The sequence below is a fragment of the Pseudorasbora parva genome, chromosome 5, assembly GCF_024679245.1.
Source record: "Pseudorasbora parva isolate DD20220531a chromosome 5, ASM2467924v1, whole genome shotgun sequence".
Lineage (NCBI taxonomy): Eukaryota > Metazoa > Chordata > Actinopteri > Cypriniformes > Gobionidae > Pseudorasbora > Pseudorasbora parva.
In genome coordinates this window covers 4,094,731-4,111,376 of record NC_090176.1, presented here as the reverse complement: position 1 = coordinate 4,111,376, position 16,646 = coordinate 4,094,731, and the positions used below count along the sequence as shown (strand labels likewise).

General features: G+C 42.6%; 33 non-coding genes across 33 annotated transcripts; all 33 read right to left on the bottom strand.

Moving 5' to 3' along the window:
• Positions 1 to 186: 186 nt before the first annotated feature.
• trnav-uac (transfer RNA valine (anticodon UAC)) lies at positions 187 to 259 on the bottom strand. The gene has a single exon. It is a non-coding gene; the product is annotated as a tRNA-Val (tRNA).
• Positions 260 to 685: 426 nt separating this feature from the next.
• trnav-aac (transfer RNA valine (anticodon AAC)) lies at positions 686 to 758 on the bottom strand. Its single transcript has one exon. It is a non-coding gene; the product is annotated as a tRNA-Val (tRNA).
• A 435-nt stretch (positions 759 to 1,193) lies between these two features.
• On the bottom strand, positions 1,194 to 1,266 carry trnav-aac (transfer RNA valine (anticodon AAC)). The gene has a single exon. It is a non-coding gene; the product is annotated as a tRNA-Val (tRNA).
• A 240-nt stretch (positions 1,267 to 1,506) lies between these two features.
• Positions 1,507 to 1,579, bottom strand: trnav-uac (transfer RNA valine (anticodon UAC)). Its single transcript has one exon. It is a non-coding gene; the product is annotated as a tRNA-Val (tRNA).
• A 425-nt stretch (positions 1,580 to 2,004) lies between these two features.
• Positions 2,005 to 2,077, bottom strand: trnav-aac (transfer RNA valine (anticodon AAC)). Its single transcript has one exon. It is a non-coding gene; the product is annotated as a tRNA-Val (tRNA).
• Positions 2,078 to 3,519: 1,442 nt separating this feature from the next.
• Positions 3,520 to 3,592, bottom strand: trnav-aac (transfer RNA valine (anticodon AAC)). Its single transcript has one exon. It is a non-coding gene; the product is annotated as a tRNA-Val (tRNA).
• A 241-nt stretch (positions 3,593 to 3,833) lies between these two features.
• On the bottom strand, positions 3,834 to 3,906 carry trnav-uac (transfer RNA valine (anticodon UAC)). Its single transcript has one exon. It is a non-coding gene; the product is annotated as a tRNA-Val (tRNA).
• Positions 3,907 to 4,332: 426 nt separating this feature from the next.
• trnav-aac (transfer RNA valine (anticodon AAC)) lies at positions 4,333 to 4,405 on the bottom strand. The gene has a single exon. It is a non-coding gene; the product is annotated as a tRNA-Val (tRNA).
• A 435-nt stretch (positions 4,406 to 4,840) lies between these two features.
• Positions 4,841 to 4,913, bottom strand: trnav-aac (transfer RNA valine (anticodon AAC)). The gene has a single exon. It is a non-coding gene; the product is annotated as a tRNA-Val (tRNA).
• A 241-nt stretch (positions 4,914 to 5,154) lies between these two features.
• trnav-uac (transfer RNA valine (anticodon UAC)) lies at positions 5,155 to 5,227 on the bottom strand. The gene has a single exon. It is a non-coding gene; the product is annotated as a tRNA-Val (tRNA).
• A 426-nt stretch (positions 5,228 to 5,653) lies between these two features.
• trnav-aac (transfer RNA valine (anticodon AAC)) lies at positions 5,654 to 5,726 on the bottom strand. The gene has a single exon. It is a non-coding gene; the product is annotated as a tRNA-Val (tRNA).
• Positions 5,727 to 6,161: 435 nt separating this feature from the next.
• trnai-aau (transfer RNA isoleucine (anticodon AAU)) lies at positions 6,162 to 6,234 on the bottom strand. Its single transcript has one exon. It is a non-coding gene; the product is annotated as a tRNA-Ile (tRNA).
• A 240-nt stretch (positions 6,235 to 6,474) lies between these two features.
• trnav-uac (transfer RNA valine (anticodon UAC)) lies at positions 6,475 to 6,547 on the bottom strand. The gene has a single exon. It is a non-coding gene; the product is annotated as a tRNA-Val (tRNA).
• Positions 6,548 to 6,973: 426 nt separating this feature from the next.
• Positions 6,974 to 7,046, bottom strand: trnav-aac (transfer RNA valine (anticodon AAC)). The gene has a single exon. It is a non-coding gene; the product is annotated as a tRNA-Val (tRNA).
• Positions 7,047 to 7,481: 435 nt separating this feature from the next.
• trnav-aac (transfer RNA valine (anticodon AAC)) lies at positions 7,482 to 7,554 on the bottom strand. Its single transcript has one exon. It is a non-coding gene; the product is annotated as a tRNA-Val (tRNA).
• A 240-nt stretch (positions 7,555 to 7,794) lies between these two features.
• trnav-uac (transfer RNA valine (anticodon UAC)) lies at positions 7,795 to 7,867 on the bottom strand. The gene has a single exon. It is a non-coding gene; the product is annotated as a tRNA-Val (tRNA).
• A 935-nt stretch (positions 7,868 to 8,802) lies between these two features.
• On the bottom strand, positions 8,803 to 8,875 carry trnav-uac (transfer RNA valine (anticodon UAC)). The gene has a single exon. It is a non-coding gene; the product is annotated as a tRNA-Val (tRNA).
• A 426-nt stretch (positions 8,876 to 9,301) lies between these two features.
• trnav-aac (transfer RNA valine (anticodon AAC)) lies at positions 9,302 to 9,374 on the bottom strand. The gene has a single exon. It is a non-coding gene; the product is annotated as a tRNA-Val (tRNA).
• A 435-nt stretch (positions 9,375 to 9,809) lies between these two features.
• Positions 9,810 to 9,882, bottom strand: trnav-aac (transfer RNA valine (anticodon AAC)). Its single transcript has one exon. It is a non-coding gene; the product is annotated as a tRNA-Val (tRNA).
• Positions 9,883 to 10,123: 241 nt separating this feature from the next.
• Positions 10,124 to 10,196, bottom strand: trnav-uac (transfer RNA valine (anticodon UAC)). Its single transcript has one exon. It is a non-coding gene; the product is annotated as a tRNA-Val (tRNA).
• Positions 10,197 to 10,622: 426 nt separating this feature from the next.
• Positions 10,623 to 10,695, bottom strand: trnav-aac (transfer RNA valine (anticodon AAC)). Its single transcript has one exon. It is a non-coding gene; the product is annotated as a tRNA-Val (tRNA).
• A 435-nt stretch (positions 10,696 to 11,130) lies between these two features.
• Positions 11,131 to 11,203, bottom strand: trnav-aac (transfer RNA valine (anticodon AAC)). The gene has a single exon. It is a non-coding gene; the product is annotated as a tRNA-Val (tRNA).
• A 240-nt stretch (positions 11,204 to 11,443) lies between these two features.
• trnav-uac (transfer RNA valine (anticodon UAC)) lies at positions 11,444 to 11,516 on the bottom strand. The gene has a single exon. It is a non-coding gene; the product is annotated as a tRNA-Val (tRNA).
• A 426-nt stretch (positions 11,517 to 11,942) lies between these two features.
• Positions 11,943 to 12,015, bottom strand: trnav-aac (transfer RNA valine (anticodon AAC)). Its single transcript has one exon. It is a non-coding gene; the product is annotated as a tRNA-Val (tRNA).
• Positions 12,016 to 12,450: 435 nt separating this feature from the next.
• On the bottom strand, positions 12,451 to 12,523 carry trnav-aac (transfer RNA valine (anticodon AAC)). Its single transcript has one exon. It is a non-coding gene; the product is annotated as a tRNA-Val (tRNA).
• Positions 12,524 to 12,763: 240 nt separating this feature from the next.
• On the bottom strand, positions 12,764 to 12,836 carry trnav-uac (transfer RNA valine (anticodon UAC)). The gene has a single exon. It is a non-coding gene; the product is annotated as a tRNA-Val (tRNA).
• Positions 12,837 to 13,068: 232 nt separating this feature from the next.
• On the bottom strand, positions 13,069 to 13,141 carry trnal-caa (transfer RNA leucine (anticodon CAA)). The gene has a single exon. It is a non-coding gene; the product is annotated as a tRNA-Leu (tRNA).
• Positions 13,142 to 13,770: 629 nt separating this feature from the next.
• Positions 13,771 to 13,843, bottom strand: trnav-aac (transfer RNA valine (anticodon AAC)). Its single transcript has one exon. It is a non-coding gene; the product is annotated as a tRNA-Val (tRNA).
• Positions 13,844 to 14,083: 240 nt separating this feature from the next.
• On the bottom strand, positions 14,084 to 14,156 carry trnav-uac (transfer RNA valine (anticodon UAC)). Its single transcript has one exon. It is a non-coding gene; the product is annotated as a tRNA-Val (tRNA).
• A 934-nt stretch (positions 14,157 to 15,090) lies between these two features.
• trnav-aac (transfer RNA valine (anticodon AAC)) lies at positions 15,091 to 15,163 on the bottom strand. The gene has a single exon. It is a non-coding gene; the product is annotated as a tRNA-Val (tRNA).
• Positions 15,164 to 15,403: 240 nt separating this feature from the next.
• trnav-uac (transfer RNA valine (anticodon UAC)) lies at positions 15,404 to 15,476 on the bottom strand. The gene has a single exon. It is a non-coding gene; the product is annotated as a tRNA-Val (tRNA).
• Positions 15,477 to 15,902: 426 nt separating this feature from the next.
• On the bottom strand, positions 15,903 to 15,975 carry trnav-aac (transfer RNA valine (anticodon AAC)). Its single transcript has one exon. It is a non-coding gene; the product is annotated as a tRNA-Val (tRNA).
• Positions 15,976 to 16,410: 435 nt separating this feature from the next.
• Positions 16,411 to 16,483, bottom strand: trnav-aac (transfer RNA valine (anticodon AAC)). The gene has a single exon. It is a non-coding gene; the product is annotated as a tRNA-Val (tRNA).
• Between the last annotated feature and the right edge of the window lie 163 nt (positions 16,484 to 16,646).

Genomic DNA, 16,646 nt, shown 5'->3' with positions numbered 1-16,646 from the left:
CTGCAATCAGAGTGTTGGTCTGTGTAAATTCCACAAGCAACAGGAAAGTGCTCATTGGGCTTGGTAGTCTGTCTTGAGATCCTTAGCACGATTGCCTTCAACTAGCTTGAAATTGGAGCCTTTGTAGTGTGGAAATGCGCTTGCCGGAGATCCATTTCAGCATGTTTAGTTCAAAAACACTCAATTTGTTTCTGCCCAGTTTCGAACTGGGGACCTTTCGCGTGTAAAGCGAATGTGATAACCACTACACTACAGAAACCTCACAGTGAGTTTAGTGGCCTTTTTCCAAGACAGGTTCATCCCATAATCTGCACCGCAAGCAGAGTGTCAGTCTGTGTAGATTCCACAAACAACAGAACAGAGATAATTCACCATTGGAGTCTGGCTTGAGATCCTTAGTATGATTGCCTTCAAATAGCTTTTAGCCTTTGTAGCTGGATATCCACTTACCTTAGAGCCATTTCAGCACATATAGTAAAAATTGCTCAAGTTGTTTCCACCCAGTTTCGAACTGGGGACCTTTCGCGTGTGAGGCGAACGTGATAACCACTACACTATGGAAATCTGTCTTCAGGAAGCAGAAGAAAATCTTCAGACTCACAAATTAAAATGTGTATAATGTAAAAGGGAGATAGATACTCTTGGCGTTGCAAACAATTCATACTTTCTGTCAAAAGTTTGCCGCTGTTTCTGCTCGGTTTCGAACCGAGGACCTTTCGCGTGTTAGGCGAACGTGATAACCACTACACTACAGAAACTTCACTTTGGGTTGAGTGGTCTTTTTCCAAGACAGGTTCATCCAATAATATGCACTGCAAGCAGAGTGTCAGTCTGTGTAGATTCCACAAACAACAGGACAGAGCTAATTCATCATGGTAGTCTGACTTGAGGTCCTTAGTATGATTGCCTCCAAATAGCTTGAAATTACAGCCTTTGTAGCATGGAAATCCACTAACCTGAGAGCCATTTCAGCACATATAGTAAAAATTACTCAAGATGTTTCCACCCAGTTTCGAACTGGGGACCTTTCGCGTGTGAGGCGAACGTGATAACCACTACACTATGGAAACCTGTCTTGAGGTAGCATAAGGAAGTCTTGCGAATCACGAATTTTAAAAAACGTATAATGTAAAAGAGAGCTAAATACTCTTAGCGTCGCAAACAATCTATACTTTCTGTCAAAAGCTGACCGCTGTTTCTGCTCGGTTTCGAACCGAGGACCTTTCGCGTGTTAGGCGAACGTGATAACCACTACACTACAGAAACCTCATGGTGAGCTTAATTGCCTTTTTCCAAGACAGGTTCATCCCATAATCTGCCCTGCAATCAGAGTGTTGGTCTGTGTAAATTCCACAAGCAACAGGAAAGTGCTCATTGGGCTTGGTAGTCTGTCTTGAGATCCTTAGCACGATTGCCTTCAACTAGCTTGAAATTGGAGCCTTTGTAGTGTGGAAATGCGCTTGCCGGAGATCCATTTCAGCATGTTTAGTTAAAAAACACTCAATTTGTTTCTGCCCAGTTTCGAAATGGGGACCTTTCGCGTGTAAAGCGAACGTGATAACCACTACACTACAGAAACCTCACAGTGAGTTTAGTGGCCTTTTTCCAAGACAGGTTCATCCCATAATCTGCACCGCAAGCAGAGTGTCAGTCTGTGTAGATTCCACAAACAACAGAACAGAGATAATTCACCATTGGAGTCTGGCTTGAGATCCTTAGTATGATTGCCTTCAAATAGCTTTTAGCCTTTGTAGCTGGATATCCACTTACCTTAGAGCCATTTCAGCACATATAGTAAAAATTGCTCAAGTTGTTTCCACCCAGTTTCGAACTGGGGACCTTTCACGTGTGAGGCGAACGTGATAACCACTACACTATGGAAACCTGTCTTCAGGAAGCAGAAGAAAATCTTCAGACTCACAAATTAAAATGTGTATAATGTAAAAGGAGATAGATACTCTTGGCGTTGCAAACAATTCATACTTTCTGTCAAAAGTTGGTCGTTGTTTCTGCTCGGTTTCGAACCGAGGACCTTTCGCGTGTTAGGCGAACGTGATAACCACTACACTACAGAAACTTCACTTTGGGTTGAGTGGTCTTTTTCCAAGACAGGTTCATCCAATAATATGCACTGCAAGCAGAGTGTCAGTCTGTGTAGATTCCACAAACAACAGGACAGAGCTAATTCATCATGGTAGTCTGACTTGAGGTCCTTAGTATGATTGCCTCCAAATAGCTTGAAATTATAGCCTTTGTAGCATGGAAATCCACTAACCTGAGAGCCATTTCAGCACATATAGTAAAAATTACTCAAGATGTTTCCACCCAGTTTCGAACTGAGGACCTTTCGCGTGTGAGGCGAACGTGATAACCACTACACTATGGAAACCTGTCTTGAAGTAGCATAAGGAAGTCTTGCGAATCACGAATTTTAAAAAACGTATAATGTAAAAGAGAGCTAAATACTCTTAGCGTCGCAAACAATCTATACTTTCTGTCAAAAGCTGACCGCTGTTTCTGCTCGGTTTCGAACCGAGGACCTGTCGCGTGTTAGGCGAACGTGATAACCACTACACTACAGAAACCTCATGGTGAGCTTAATTGCCTTTTTCCAAGACACGTTCATCCCATAATCTGCCCTGCAATCAGAGTGTCAGTCTGTGTAGATTCCACAAACAACAGAACAGAGATAATTCACCATTGGAGTCTGGCTTGAGATCCTTAGTATGATTGCCTTCAAATAGCTTTTAGCCTTTGTAGCTGGATATCCACTTACCTTAGAGCCATTTCAGCACATATAGTAAAAATTGCTCAAGTTGTTTCCACCCAGTTTCGAACTGGGGACCTTTCGCGTGTGAGGCGAACGTGATAACCACTACACTATGGAAACCTGTCTTCAGGAAGCAGAAGAAAATCTTCAGACTCACAAATTAAAATGTGTATAATGTAAAAGGGAGATAGATACTCTTGGCGTTGCAAACAATTCATACTTTCTGTCAAAAGTTGGTCGTTGTTTCTGCTCGGTTTCAAACCGAGGACCTTTCGCGTGTTAGGCGAACGTGATAACCACTACACTACAGAAACTTCACTTTGGGTTGAGTGGTCTTTTTCCAAGACAGGTTCATCCAATAATATGCACTGCAAGCAGAGTGTCAGTCTGTGTAGATTCCACAAACAACAGGACAGAGCTAATTCATCATGGCAGTCTGACTTGAGGTCCTTTGTATGATTGCCTCCAAATAGCTTGAAATTACAGCCTTTGTAGCATGGAAATCCACTAACCTGAGAGCCATTTCAGCACATATAGTAAAAATTACTCAAGATGTTTCCACCCAGTTTCGAACTGGGGACCTTTCGCGTGTGAGGCGAACGTGATAACCACTACACTATGGAAACCTGTCTTGAAGTAGCATAAGGAAGTCTTGCGAATCACGAATTTTAAAAAACGTATAATGTAAAAGAGAGCTAAATACTCTTAGCGTCGCAAACAATCTATACTTTCTGTCAAAAGCTGACCGCTGTTTCTGCTCGGTTTCGAACCGAGGACCTTTCGCGTGTTAGGCGAACGTGATAACCACTACACTACAGAAACCTCATGGTGAGCTTAATTGCCTTTTTCCAAGACAGGTTCATCCCATAATCTGCCCTGCAATCAGAGTGTTGGTCTGTGTAAATTCCACAAGCAACAGGAAAGTGCTCATTGGGCTTGGTAGTCTGTCTTGAGATCCTTAGCACCATTGCCTTCAACTAGCTTGAAATTTGATCCTTTGTAGTGTGGAAATGCGCTTGCCCGGAGAGCCATTTCAGCATGTTTAGTTAAAAAACACTCAATTTGTTTCTGCCCAGTTTCGAACTGGGGACCTTTCGCGTGTAAAGCGAACGTGATAACCACTACACTACAGAAACCTCACAGTGAGTTTAGTGGCCTTTTTCCAAGACAGGTTCATCCCATAATCTGCACCGCAAGCAGAGTGTCAGTCTGTGTAGATTCCACAAACAACAGAACAGAGATAATTCACCATTGGAGTCTGGCTTGAGATCCTTAGTATGATTGCCTTCAAATAGCTTTTAGCCTTTGTAGCTGGATATCCACTTACCTTAGAGCCATTTCAGCACATATAGTAAAAATTGCTCAAGTTGTTTCCACCCAGTTTCGAACTGGGGACCTTTCGCGTGTGAGGCGAACGTGATAACCACTACACTATGGAAACCTGTCTTCAGGATGCAGAAGAAAATCTTCAGACTCACAAATTAAAATGTGTATAATGAAAAAGGGAGATAGATACTCTTGGCGTTGCAAACAATTCATACTTTCTGTCAAAAGTTGGTCGTTGTTTCTGCTCGGTTTCGAACCGAGGACCTTTCGCGTGTTAGGCGAACGTGATAACCACTACACTACAGAAACTTCACTTTGGGTTGAGTGGTCTTTTTCCAAGACAGGTTCATCCAATAATATGCACTGCAAGCAGAGTGTCAGTCTGTGTAGATTCCACAAACAACAGGACAGAGCTAATTCATCATGGTAGTCTGACTTGAGGTCCTTAGTATGATTGCCTTCAAATAGCTTGAAATTATAGCCTTTGTAGCATGGAAATCCACTAACCTGAGAGCCATTTCAGCACATATAGTAAAAATTACTCAAGATGTTTCCACCCAGTTTCGAACTGGGGACCTTTCGCGTGTGAGGCGAACGTGATAACCACTACACTATGGAAACCTGTCTTGAGGTAGCATAAGGAAGTCTTGCGAATCACGAATTTTAAAAAACGTATAATGTAAAAGAGAGCTAAATACTCTTAGCGTCGCAAACAATCTATACTTTCTGTCAAAAGCTGACCGCTGTTTCTGCTCGGTTTCGAACCGAGGACCTTTCGCGTGTTAGGCGAACGTGATAACCACTACACTACAGAAACCTCATGGTGAGCTTAATTGCCTTTTTCCAAGACAGGTTCATCCCATAATCTGCCCTGCAATCAGAGTGTTGGTCTGTGTAAATTCCACAAGCAACAGGAAAGTGCTCATTGGGCTTGGTAGTCTGTCTTGAGATCCTTAGCACGATTGCCTTCAACTAGCTTGAAATTGGAGCCTTTGTAGTGTGGAAATGCGCTTGCCGGAGATCCATTTCAGCATGTTTAGTTAAAAAACACTCAATTTTATTTCTGCCCAGTTTCGAACTGGGGACCTTTCGCGTGTAAAGCGAACGTGATAACCACTACACTACAGAAACCTCACAGTGAGTTTAGTGGCCTTTTTCCAAGACAGGTTCATCCCATAATCTGCACCGCAAGCAGAGTGTCAGTCTGTGTAGATTCCACAAACAACAGAACAGAGATAATTCACCATTGGAGTCTGGCTTGAGATCCTTAGTATGATTGCCTTCAAATAGCTTTTAGCCTTTGTAGCTGGATATCCACTTACCTTAGAGCCATTTCAGCACATATAGTAAAAATTGCTCAAGTTGTTTCCACCCAGTTTCGAACTGGGGACCTTTCGCGTGTGAGGCGAACGTGATAACCACTACACTATGGAAACCTGTCTTCAGGAAGCAGAAGAAAATCTTCAGACTCACAAATTAAAATGTGTATAATGTAAAAGGGAGATAGATACTCTTGGCGTTGCAAACAATTCATACTTTCTGTCAAAAGTTGGTCATTGTTTCTGCTCGGTTTCGAACCGAGGACCTTTCGCGTGTTAGGCGAACGTGATAACCACTACACTACAGAAACTTCACTTTGGGTTGAGTGGTCTTTTTCCAAGACAGGTTCATCCAATAATATGCACTGCAAGCAGAGTGTCAGTCTGTGTAGATTCCACAAACAACAGGACAGAGCTAATTCATCATGGTAGTCTGACTTGAGGTCCTTAGTATGATTGCCTCCAAATAGCTTGAAATTATAGCCTTTGTAGCATGGAAATCCACTAACCTGAGAGCCATTTCAGCACATATAGTAAAAATTACTCAAGATGTTTCCACCCAGTTTCGAACTGGGGACCTTTCGCGTGTGAGGCGAACGTGATAACCACTACACTATGGAAACCTGTCTTGAGGTAGCATAAGGAAGTCTTGCGAATCACGAATTTTAAAAAACGTATAATGTAAAAGAGAGCTAAATACTCTTAGCGTCGCAAACAATCTATACTTTCTGTCAAAAGCTGACCGCTGTTTCTGCTCGGTTTCGAACCGAGGACCTTTCGCGTATTAGGCGAACGTGATAACCACTACACTACAGAAACCTCATGGTGAGCTTAATTGCCTTTTTCCAAGACAGGTTCATCCCATAATCTGCCCTGCAATCAGAGTGTTGGTCTGTGTAAATTCCACAAGCAACAGGAAAGTGCTCATTGGGCTTGGTAGTCTGTCTTGAGATCCTTAGCACGATTGCCTTCAACTAGCTTGAAATTGGAGCCTTTGTAGTGTGGAAATGCGCTTGCCGGAGATCCATTTCAGCATGTTTAGTTAAAAAACACTCAATTTGTTTCTGCCCAGTTTCGAACTGGGGACCTTTCGCGTGTAAAGCGAACGTGATAACCACTACACTACAGAAACCTCACAGTGAGTTTAGTGGCCTTTTTCCAAGACAGGTTCATCCCATAATCTGCACCGCACTCAGAGTGTCAGTCTGTGTAGATTCCACAAACAACAGAACAGAGATAATTCACCATTGGAGTCTGGCTTGAGATCCTTAGTATGATTGCCTTCAAATAGCTTTTAGCCTTTGTAGCTGGATATCCACTTACCTTAGAGCCATTTCAGCACATATAGTAAAAATTGCTCAAGTTGTTTCCACCCAGTTTCGAACTGGGGACCTTTCGCGTGTGAGGCGAACATGATAAACACTACACTATGGAAACCTGTCTTCAGGAAGCAGAAGAAAATCTTCAGACTCACAAATTAAAATGTGTATAATGTAAAAGGGAGATAGATACTCTTGGCGTTGCAAACAATTCATACTTTCTGTCAAAAGTTGGTCGCTGTTTCTGCTCGGTTTCGAACCGAGGACCTTTCGCGTGTTAGGCGAACGTGATAACCACTACACTACAGAAACTTCACTTTGGGTTGAGTGGTCTTTTTCCAAGACAGGTTCATCCAATAATATGCACTGCAAGCAGAGTGTCAGTCTGTGTAGATTCCACAAACAACAGGACAGAGCTAATTCATCATGGTAGTCTGACTTGAGGTCCTTAGTATGATTGCCTCCAAATAGCTTGAAATTATAGCCTTTGTAGCATGGAAATCCACTAACCTGAGAGCCATTTCAGCACATATAGTAAAAATTACTCAAGATGTTTCCACCCAGTTTCGAACTGAGGACCTTTCGCGTGTGTGTCGAACGTGATAACCACTACACTATGGAAACCTGTCTTGAAGTAGCATAAGGAAGTCTTGCGAATCACGAATTTTAAAAAACGTATAATGTAAAAGAGAGCTAAATACTCTTAGCGTCGCAAACAATCTATACTTTCTGTCAAAAGCTGACCGCTGTTTCTGCTCGGTTTCGAACCGAGGACCTTTCGCGTGTTAGGCGAACGTGATAACCACTACACTACAGAAACCTCATGGTGAGCTTAATTGCCTTTTTCCAAGACAGGTTCATCCCATAATCTGCCCTGCAATCAGAGTGTTGGTCTGTGTAAATTCCACAAGCAACAGGAAAGTGCTCATTGGGCTTGGTAGTCTGTCTTGAGATCCTTAGCACGATTGCCTTCAACTAGCTTGAAATTGGAGCCTTTGTAGTGTGGAAATGCGCTTGCCGGAGATCCATTTCAGCATGTTTAGTTAAAAAACACTCAATTTGTTTCTGCCCAGTTTCGAACTGGGGACCTTTCGCATGTAAAGCGAACGTGATAACCACTACACTACAGAAACCTCACAGTGAGTTTAGTGGCCTTTTTCCAAGACAGGTTCATCCCATAATCTGCACCGCAAGCAGAGTGTCAGTCTGTGTAGATTCCACAAACAACAGAACAGAGATAATTCACCATTGGAGTCTGGCTTGAGATCCTTAGTATGATTGCCTTCAAATAGCTTTTAGCCTTTGTAGCTGGATATCCACTTACCTTAGAGCCATTTCAGCACATATAGTAAAAAATCCTCAAGTTGTTTCCACCCAGTTTAGAACTGGGGACCTTTCGCGTGTGAGGCGAACGTGATAACCACTACACTATGGAAACCTGTCTTCAGGAAGCAGAAGAAAATCTTCAGACTCACAAATTAAAATGTGTATAATGTAAAAGGGAGATAGATACTCTTGGCGTTGCAAACAATTCATACTTTCTGTCAAAAGTTGGTCGCTGTTTCTGCTCGGTTTCGAACCGAGGACCTTTCGCGTGTGAGGCGAACGTGATAACCACTACACTATGGAAACCTGTCTTGAGGTAGCATAAGGAAGTTTTGCGAATCACGAATTTTAAAAAACGTATAATGTAAAAGAGAGCTAAATAATCTTAGCGTCGCAAACAATCTATACTTTCAGTCAAAAGCTGACCGCTGTTTCTGCTCGGTTTCGAAACGAGGACCTTTCGCGTGTTAGGCGAACGTGATAACCACTACACTACAGAAACCTCATGGTGAGCTTAATTGCCTTTTTCCAAGACAGGTTCATCCCATAATCTGCCCTGCAATCAGAGTGTTGGTCTGTGTAAATTCCACAAGCAACAGGAAAGTGCTCATTGGGCTTGGTAGTCTGTCTTGAGATCCTTAGCACGATTGCCTTCAACTAGCTTGAAATTGGAGCCTTTGTAGTTTGGAAATGCGCTTGCCGGAGATCCATTTCAGCATGTTTAGTTAAAAAACACTCAATTTGTTTCTGCCCAGTTTCGAACTGGGGACCTTTCGCGTGTAAAGCGAACGTGATAACCACTACACTACAGAAACCTCACAGTGAGTTTAGTGGCCTTTTTCCAAGACAGGTTCATCCCATAATCTGCACCGCAAGCAGAGTGTCAGTCTGTGTAGATTCCACAAACAACAGAACAGAGATAATTCACCATTGGAGTCTGGCTTGAGATCCTTAGTATGATTGCCTTCAAATAGCTTTTAGCCTTTGTAGCTGGATATCCACTTACCTTAGAGCCATTTCAGCACATATAGTAAAAAATCCTCAAGTTGTTTCCACCCAGTTTAGAACTGGGGACCTTTCGCGTGTGAGGCGAACGTGATAACCACTACACTATGGAAACCTGTCTTCAGGAAGCAGAAGAAAATCTTCAGACTCACAAATTAAAATGTGTATAATGTAAAAGGGAGATAGATACTCTTGGCGTTGCAAACAATTCATACTTTCTGTCAAAAGTTGGTCATTGTTTCTGCTCGGTTTCGAACCGAGGACCTTTCGCGTGTTAGGCGAACGTGATAACCACTACACTACAGAAACTTCACTTTGGGTTGAGTGGTCTTTTTCCAAGACAGGTTCATCCAATAATATGCACTGCAAGCAGAGTGTCAGTCTGTGTAGATTCCACAAACAACAGGACAGAGCTAATTCATCATGGTAGTCTGACTTGAGGTCCTTAGTATGATTGCCTCCAAATAGCTTGAAATTACAGCCTTTGTAGCATGGAAATCCACTAACCTGAGAGCCATTTCAGCACATATAGTAAAAATTACTCAAGATGTTTCCACCCAGTTTCGAACTGGGGACCTTTCGCGTGTGAGGCGAACGTGATAACCACTACACTATGGAAACCTGTCTTGAGGTAGCATAAGGAAGTCTTGCGAATCACGAATTTTAAAAAACGTATAATGTAAAAGAGAGCTAAATACTCTTAGCGTCGCAAACAATCTATACTTTCTGTCAAAAGCTGACCGCTGTTTCTGCTCGGTTTCGAACCGAGGACCTTTCGCGTGTTAGGCGAACGTGATAACCACTACACTACAGAAACCTCATGGTGAGCTTAATTGCCTTTTTCCAAGACAGGTTCATCCCATAATCTGCCCTGCAATCAGAGTGTTGGTCTGTGTAAATTCCACAAGCAACAGGAAAGTGCTCATTGGGCTTGGTAGTCTGTCTTGAGATCCTTAGCACGATTGCCTTCAACTAGCTTGAAATTGGAGCCTTTGTAGTGTGGAAATGCGCTTGCCGGAGATCCATTTCAGCATGTTTAGTTAAAAAACACTCAATTTTATTTCTGCCCAGTTTCAAACTGGGGACCTTTCGCGTGTAAAGCAAACGTGATAACCACTACACTACAGAAACCTCACAGTGAGTTTAGTGGCCTTTTTCCAAGACAGGTTCATCCCATAATCTGCACCGCAAGCAGAGTGTCAGTCTGTGTAGATTCCACAAACAACAGAACAGAGATAATTCACCATTGGAGTCTGGCTTGAGACCCTTAGTATGATTGCCTTCAAATAGCTTTTAGCCTTTGTAGCTGGATATCCACTTACCTTAGAGCCATTTCAGCACATATAGTAAAAATTGCTCAAGTTGTTTCCACCCAGTTTCGAACTGGGGACCTTTCGCGTGTGAGGCGAACGTGATAACCACTACACTATGGAAACCTGTCTTCAGGAAGCAGAAGAAAATCTTCAGACTCACAAATTAAAATGTGTATAATGTAAAAGGGAGATAGATACTCTTGGCGTTGCAAACAATTCATACTTTCTGTCAAAAGTTGGTCATTGTTTCTGCTCGGTTTCGAACCGAGGACCTTTCGCGTGTTAGGCGAACGTGATAACCACTACACTACAGAAACTTCACTTTGGGTTGAGTGGTCTTTTTCCAAGACAGGTTCATCCAATAATATGCACTGCAAGCAGAGTGTCAGTCTGTGTAGATTCCACAAACAACAGGACAGAGCTAATTCATCATGGTAGTCTGACTTGAGGTCCTTAGTATGATTGCCTCCAAATAGCTTGAAATTACAGCCTTTGTAGCATGGAAATCCACTAACCTGAGAGCCATTTCAGCACATATAGTAAAAATTACTCAAGATGTTTCCACCCAGTTTCGAACTGGGGACCTTTCGCGTGTGAGGCGAACGTGATAACCACTACACTATGGAAACCTGTCTTGAGGTAGCATAAGGAAGTCTTGCGAATCACGAATTTTAAAAAACGTATAATGTAAAAGAGAGCTAAATACTCTTAGCGTCGCAAACAATCTATACTTTCTGTCAAAAGCTGACCGCTGTTTCTGCTCGGTTTCGAACCGAGGACCTTTCGCGTGTTAGGCGAACGTGATAACCACTACACTACAGAAACCTCATGGTGAGCTTAATTGCCTTTTTCCAAGACAGGTTCATCCCATAATCTGCCCTGCAATCAGAGTGTTGGTCTGTGTAAATTCCACAAGCAACAGGAAAGTGCTCATTGGGCTTGGTAGTCTGTCTTGAGATCCTTAGCACGATTGCCTTCAACTAGCTTGAAATTGGAGCCTTTGTAGTGTGGAAATGCGCTTGCCGGAGATCCATTTCAGCATGTTTAGTTAAAAAACACTCAATTTGTTTCTGCCCAGTTTCGAACTGGGGACCTTTCGCGTGTAAAGCGAACGTGATAACCACTACACTACAGAAACCTCACAGTGAGTTTAGTGGCCTTTTTCCAAGACAGGTTCATCCCATAATCTGCACCGCACGCAGAGTGTCAGTCTGTGTAGATTCCACAAACAACAGAACAGAGATAATTCACCATTGGAGTCTGGCTTGAGATCCTTAGTATGATTGCCTTCAAATAGCTTTTAGCCTTTGTAGCTGGATATCCACTTACCTTAGAGCCATTTCAGCACATATAGTAAAAATTGCTCAAGTTGCTTCCACCCAGTTTCGAACTGGGGACCTTTCGCGTGTGAGGCGAACGTGATAACCACTACACTATGGAAACCTGTCTTCAGGAAGCAGAAGAAAATCTTCAGACTCACAAATTAAAATGTGTATAATGTAAAAGGGAGATAGATACTCTTGGCGTTGCAAACAATTCATACTTTCTGTCAAAAGTTGGTCGTTGTTTCTGCTCGGTTTCGAACCGAGGACCTTTCGCGTGTTAGGCGAACGTGATAACCACTACACTACAGAAACTTCACTTTGGGTTGAGTGGTCTTTTTCCAAGACAGGTTCATCCAATAATATGCACTGCAAGCAGAGTGTCAGTCTGTGTAGATTCCACAAACAACAGGACAGAGCTAATTCATCATGGTAGTCTGACTTGAGGTCCTTAGTATGATTGCCTCCAAATAGCTTGAAATTATAGCCTTTGTAGCATGGAAATCCACTAACCTGAGAGCCATTTCAGCACATATAGTAAAAATTACTCAAGATGTTTCCACCCAGTTTCGAACTGAGGACCTTTCGCGTGTGTGTCGAACGTGATAACCACTACACTATGGAAACCTGTCTTGAAGTAGCATAAGGAAGTCTTGCGAATCACGAATTTTAAAAAACGTATAATGTAAAAGAGAGCTAAATACTCTTAGCGTCGCAAACAATCTATACTTTCTGTCAAAAGCTGACCGCTGTTTCTGCTCGGTTTCGAACCGAGGACCTTTCGCGTGTTAGGCGAACGTGATAACCACTACACTACAGAAACCTCATGGTGAGCTTAATTGCCTTTTTCCAAGACAGGTTCATCCCATAATCTGCCCTGCAATCAGAGTGTTGGTCTGTGTAAATTCCACAAGCAACAGGAAAGTGCTCATTGGGCTTGGTAGTCTGTCTTGAGATCCTTAAAACGATTGCCTTCAACTAGCTTGAAATTGGAGCCTTTGTAGTGTGGAAATGCGCTTGCCGGAGATCCATTTCAGCATGTTTAGTTAAAAAACACTCAATTTGTTTCTGCCCAGTTTCGAACTGGGGACCTTTCGCGTGTAAAGCGAACGTGATAACCACTACACTAGAGAAACCTCACAGTGAGTTTAGTGGACTTTTTTCAAGACAGGTTCATCCCATAATCTGCACCGCACGCAGAGTGTCAGTCTGTGTAGATTCCACAAACAACAGAACAGAGATAATTCACCATTGGAGTCTGGCTTGAGATCCTTAGTATGATTGCCTTCAAATAGCTTTTAGCCTTTGTAGCTGGATATCCACTTACCTTAGAGCCATTTCAGCACATATAGTAAAAATTGCTCAAGTTGCTTCCACCCAGTTTCGAACTGGGGACCTTTCGCGTTTGAGGCGAACGTGATAACCACTACACTATGGAAACCTGTCTTCAGGAAGCAGAAGAAAATCTTCAGACTCACAAAATAAAATGTGTATAATGTAAAAGGGAGATAGATACTCTTGGCGTTGCAAACAATTCATACTTTCTGTCAAAAGTTGGTCGTTGTTTCTGCTCGGTTTCGAACCGAGGACCTTTCGCGTGTTAGGCGAATGTGATAACCACTAGACTACAGAAACTTCACTTTGGGTTGAGTGGTCTTTTTCCAAGACAGGTTCATCCAATAATATGCACTGCAAGCAGAGTGTCAGTCTGTGTAGATTCCACAAACAACAGGACAGAGCTAATTCATCATGGTAGTCTGACTTGAGGTCCTTAGTATGATTGCCTCCAAATAGCTTGAAATTATAGCCTTTGTAGCATGGAAATCCACTAACCTGAGAGCCATTTCAGCACATATAGTAAAAATTACTCAAGATGTTTCCACCCAGTTTCGAACTGAGGACCTTTCGCGTGTGTGTCGAACGTGATAACCACTACACTATGGAAACCTGTCTTGAAGTAGCATAAGGAAGTCTTGCGAATCACGAATTTTAAAAAACGTATAATGTAAAAGAGAGCTAAATACTCTTAGCGTCGCAAACAATCTATACTTTCTGTCAAAAGCTGACCGCTGTTTCTGCTCGGTTTCGAACCGAGGACCTTTCGCGTGTTAGGCGAACGTGATAACCACTACACTACAGAAACCTCATGGTGAGCTTAATTGCCTTTTTCCAAGACAGGTTCATCCCATAATCTGCCCTGCAATCAGAGTGTTGGTCTGTGTAAATTCCACAAGCAACAGGAAAGTGCTCATTGGGCTTGGTAGTCTCTCTTGAGATCCTTAGCACGATTGCCTTCAACTAGCTTGAAATTGGAGCCTTTGTAGTGTGGAAATGCGCTTGCCGGAGATCCATTTCAGCATGTTTAGTTAAAAAACACTCAATTTGTTTCTGCCCAGTTTCGAACTGGGGACCTTTCGCATGTAAAGCGAACGTGATAACCACTACACTACAGAAACCTCACAGTGAGTTTAGTGGCCTTTTTCCAAGACAGGTTCATCCCATAATCTGCACCGCAAGCAGAGTGTCAGTCTGTGTAGATTCCACAAACAACAGAACAGAGATAATTCACCATTGGAGTCTGGCTTGAGATCCTTAGTATGATTGCCTTCAAATAGCTTTTAGCCTTTGTAGCTGGATATCCACTTACCTTAGAGCCATTTCAGCACATATAGTAAAAAATCCTCAAGTTGTTTCCACCCAGTTTCGAACTGGGGACCTTTCGCGTGTGAGGCTAACGTGATAACCACTACACTATGGAAACCTGTCTTCAGGAAGCAGAAGAAAATCTTCAGACTCACAAATTAAAATGTGTATAATGTAAAAGGGAGATAGATACTCTTGGCGTTGCAAACAATTCATACTTTCTGTCAAAAGTTGGTCGCTGTTTCTGCTCGGTTTCGAACCGAGGACCTTTCGCGTGTTAGGCGATCGTGATAACCACTACACTACAGAAACTTCACTTTGGGTTGAGTGGTCTTTTTCCAAGACAGGTTCATCCAATAATATGCACTGCAAGCAGAGTGTCAGTCTGTGTAGATTCCACAAACAACAGGACAGAGCTAATTCATCATGGTAGTCTGACTTGAGGTCCTTAGTATGATTGCCTCCAAATAGCTTGAAATTATAGCCTTTGTAGCATGGAAATCCACTAACCTGAGAGCCATTTCAGCACATATAGTAAAAATTACTCAAGATGTTTCCACCCAGTTTCGAACTGAGGACCTTTCGCATGTGAGGCGAACGTGATAACCACTACACTATGGAAACCTGTCTTGAAGTAGCATAAGGAAGTCTTGCGAATCACGAATTTTGAAAAACGTATAATGTAAAAGAGAGCTAAATACTCTTAGCGTCGCAAACAATCTATACTTTCTGTCAAAAGCTGACCGCTGTTTCTGCTCGGTTTCGAACCGAGGACCTTTCGCGTGTTAGGCGAACGTGATAACCACTACACTACAGAAACCTCATGGTGAGCTTAATTGCCTTTTTCCAAGACAGGTTCATCCCATAATCTGCCCTGCAATCAGAGTGTTGGTCTGTGTAAATTCCACAAGCAACAGGAAAGTGCTCATTGGGCTTGGTAGTCTGTCTTGAGATCCTTAGCACGATTGCCTTCAACTAGCTTGAAATTGGAGCCTTTGTAGTGTGGAAATGCGCTTGCCGGAGATCCATTTCAGCATGTTTAGTTAAAAAACACTCAATTTGTTTTTGCCCAGTTTCGAACTGGGGACCTTTCGCATGTAAAGCGAACGTGATAACCACTACACTACAGAAACCTCACAGTGAGTTTGGTGGCCTTTTTCCAAGACAGGTTCATCCCATAATCTGCACCGCAAGCAGAGTGTCAGTCTGTGTAGATTCCACAAACAACAGAACAGAGATAATTCACCATTGGAGTCTGGCTTGAGATCCTTAGTATGATTGCCTTCAAATAGCTTTTAGCCTTTGTAGCTGGATATCCACTTACCTTAGAGCCATTTCAGCACATATAGTAAAAATTGCTCAAGTTGCTTCCACCCAGTTTCGAACTGGGGACCTTTCGCGTGTGAGGCGAACGTGATAACCACTACACTATGGAAACCTGTCTTCAGGAAGCAGAAGAAAATCTTCAGACTCACAAATTAAAATGTGTATAATGTAAAAGGGAGATAGATACTCTTGGCGTTGCAAACAATTCATACTTTCTGTCAAAAGTTGGTCGTTGTTTCTGCTCGGTTTCGAACCGAGGACCTTTCGCGTGTTAGGCGAACGTGATAACCACTACACTACAGAAACTTCACTTTGGGTTGAGTGGTCTTTTTCCAAGACAGGTTCATCCAATAATATGCACTGCAAGCAGAGTGTCAGTCTGTGTAGATTCCACAAACAACAGGACAGAGCTAATTCATCATGGTAGTCTGACTTGAGGTCCTTAGTATGATTGCCTCCAAATAGCTTGAAATTATAGCCTTTGTAGCATGGAAATCCACTAACCTGAGAGCCATTTCAGCACATATAGTAAAAATTACTCAAGATGTTTCCACCCAGTTTCGAACTGAGGACCTTTCGCGTGTGTGTCGAACGTGATAACCACTACACTATGGAAACCTGTCTTGAAGTAGCATAAGGAAGTCTTGCGAATCACGAATTTTAAAAAACGTATAATGTAAAAGAGAGCTAAATACTCTTAGCGTCGCAAACAATCTATACTTTCTGTCAAAAGCTGACCGCTGTTTCTGCTCGGTTTCGAACCGAGGACCTTTCGCGTGTTAGGCGAACGTGATAACCACTACACTACAGAAACCTCATGGTGAGCTTAATTGCCTTTTTCCAAGACAGGTTCATCCCATAATCTGCCCTGCAATCAGAGTGTTGGTCTGTGTAAATTCCACAAGCAACAGGAAAGTGCTCATTGGGCTTGGTAGTCTGTCTTGAGATCCTTAAAACGATTGCCTTCAACTAGCTTG